General features: G+C 29.3%; 1 protein-coding gene across 1 annotated transcript in view; it reads right to left on the bottom strand.

Moving 5' to 3' along the window:
• The window catches only part of LOC106876909 (carbonic anhydrase-related protein 10), a 1,209,344-nt gene extending 1,207,828 nt beyond the window's left edge, over positions 1-1,516 (bottom strand). The window contains exon 1 of the mRNA XM_052965551.2: positions 1-1,516. This exon is cut by the window's left edge and continues 922 nt beyond it. The gene's annotated coding sequence lies outside the window, so the exon portion shown is untranslated.
• Positions 1,517-3,527: the final 2,011 nt, after the last annotated feature.

The raw sequence follows: 3,527 nt of genomic DNA, 5'->3' as shown, positions 1-3,527 counted from the left end.
ATGTGCATGTGTAATTTTGTAAATACTAAAGTTATGCAGTTGTTAGTATATACACAAAAATAGCCGTTATGAAAGTACTGTATTCATGTATTTATATGTATGCGCATCTGTGTTGTTATATGGATATGATTGTATACACGCAATAATATATATCATATATGTCTGTTTTCTTCTTTTTTTTGTTTTTTTGTGTGTGCCTGTCTGTAGATGTATATAGATTTCCGTGTTTATATGTTCATATACATTTACATACATATATATATATTAATATATGTGTGTGTACGTATTTAGCTATGTATTCACATAATTGTACACATTTCTATATGTGGATGAATTTTTATCAGAAAAAAAAAAAGTTTAGTAGGTAAAACTTACAATGTTTAAACCGTTGTTCTCCTTATATATTTTTACTTTCTTTCTTTTTTTCACATAAAACATAAATGTATGTACGTATATCCTTACATATACTAGCATCAAAGTGTATGTATGCGTATTGATATATATATATATATATATATATATATATATATATATATATATATATATATATATATATATATATATTTATATATATATATATGTATGTATGTATGTATATATATAAGATAATATTCACGTCACAGCAGAGGTTAAAAGACTGCGGTGTTTAAGTCCGGTCTGTTTAGTGTTTAGCGAATGATCGTAGAATATCACCTGAAGTGGATAACCCAACGTTAGTGGAGACGAGAGCGGTGAAAAATAACAGCAATGCTAAAAGATGCGCGTGAAGAAAACAACAATCAATAAGAACTATAATTCCTTATACTGATGGGATTTTAACAGTTCCAGACGTGGAATCGTTAGGAAAACTTATATTACATTAGGGAATTATCACTTTAATTTAACGGATTTATTTCTGAGATGATGTTGTAGCTGTTATTTTGGCCGTTCTATTTGAGATTCTTCTTCTTCAATAGTTGCTACTATGTTTAGATGCCAGCTTTGTTGACATCTTTCGATTTTTCCCCTTGAATATTCCTTGAATATTTTGTATTTCAAGAGATAGAAAGACAGATCACACGTTTATTACAGGTGTGTTTTAGACCTGTTATAATGGAAATATATTTGATGCACACACACGTACGCATAGATCCGCCCGCTCACGTATATTCTCACATTCACGCATACATTGATACATACATACATACATACATACATAAATACTTACATATATAAACATGCGTGCACACACACACACACACAAACACACACATACACACACAAACACACACACACACACAAACACACACACACATATATATAAACATATATTCATGCGTACATATGTACATGCATACATATATACATACATGCATATGTCATCTGCATACAAGTGTGTGTGTGTGTGAGAGAGAGTGCTTACTATACGTTTTCGCGTATGTATATTTCATTATGTACAAACGTATATACAAAATATATTTGGCAGCCTGCGTCAGTTTTATTTCTTCCCAGGTTTGTATTTACATTTTTATTGTGTAGATATATATCTCAAATATTCATATGATAATATATATGTATTTTATGACTTTCTTTGCCGGTGTTTACACTTGTACTATACGGATTTGTCGTATATGTATGCATGTATGTAGTACGTACGTATGTATGTATGTATATATGTATGCATGTACGTATGCATGTATATATATATATATATATATATATATATATATAAGCAATGTTAATTCTCTAAATGAAGTATTAACAGTAACTGCACGATAAAGTGTAGTATATTGCCACTTAAGTGTGGCTGACCCCTTATATATATATATATATAGATATATAGATATATATATGTATGTATGTATATATATACACACGCGTGTGTCTGTGTGTGTATATGTATGTGTAGGTGGGTGTCTCTGTGTATGTATGCATACAGGTACATATGTATATATACACACACGCATACATACATATACATACATACAAACATACATATTCGGATAAATATATGCGTATATAAATGTATTTATGTATATATGTATGTATGTATGTATGTATGTATGTATGTATGTGTTTAGCATGTATAATAATAAGCATTCGCATGTTTCTTTAAACTTTCATTACGTGAATATGTTATATTAATACTACATTTTGGCACGAAAAATATATGCAACTGTTTGTTGATAAAATATGACCACGTCGTATTATATATATATATGCTTAAGTGAAGTTATATTATTTTGTTTATAGATTATCGGTACGTGTTTACCTTCAAAAACATAATCTGCATAATTTTATTTGTAAGTTATATACCTGTGCAGGCGTATATATCTACACATAAGCACACACATGCCCCCACATATAAATACAATTTAAATGCGTGCATTTGTACGTGCGTGAGTGTGGACATATATGCGTGGGCATTAATTTAATTTAATTTTTTTTAATATTGATACTTGTCCACACGAGATAATGATTACGAAGAGGTTTGTATCCGTTCATCTGTCTATCTTTTCTCTTCTTTCTCTTCCTTCTTTCATGATTTATTTATGCAATTCGATCAGTGTTTATCCTATGTTGCACCTTTCTCTCTTCTCGTCTCATTTACCCTCACTCACTCACTCACTCGCTCACTCACTCACTAACTCACTCACTCACTCACTCTCTTACTCTCTCTCTCTCTCTCTCTCTCTCTCTCTATCTCAAACACACATCACACACAAACACACATATTTGTGCGCGCACACTAACACACGTGTACACGCACATATACACTCGAGCAAACAAACAAACATACGCGAAAACACGCGAGTGCACACACACACACAGTGCATATATATATATATATATGTGTGTGTGTGTGTGTGTATGTGTATGTATACATACTTATGTGTGTGTGTGGTTGTGTATATATATTTATATATATATATATATATATATATATATATATATATATATATATATATATATATATATACACATATGTATATATATGTGTATATATATATATATATATATATTATATATATATATATACATATATATATATATATATATATATATATATATATATATATATATATATATATATATATGTATATATATATATATATATATATATATATATATATATATATATATATATATATATATATATATATATATATATATATGTATATATATAACTTCCTTTCTCCTCTCTATATCTGTATATATATCTAGCGCTCTGTCTGCCTGTCTGTCTATTATGTGTACATGTTTATTCTGTGTCGCTATCGTTACCGATATGCCAGTTTATTTATATGATTAATTCATCTGTCACCTAGCTGAAAACAACAGAAAGACGGCGACAGGAAGTAAATAGAAAGAAATAGAATGGAAAGAGAACAAACGAACAAAAAATATCGAACTTGTTTCGAGGTATTTCTTGACTGAGTTCTGTGCCTCCTACAGCTGCATGTATGTCGTTATATAAAAATGCATTTATGCATCTATTTCTGTGCGTGACTGTATAAGACAATGTAGCTTCTCGTCTATACTTGGAT

Source organism: Octopus bimaculoides, chromosome 2 (assembly GCF_046866305.1).
Source record: "Octopus bimaculoides isolate indiv1 chromosome 2, ASM4686630v1, whole genome shotgun sequence".
NCBI lineage: Eukaryota > Metazoa > Mollusca > Cephalopoda > Octopoda > Octopodidae > Octopus > Octopus bimaculoides.
Note: the sequence above shows the minus strand (reverse complement) of the source record. Positions and strands in the feature narration are given on the sequence as shown.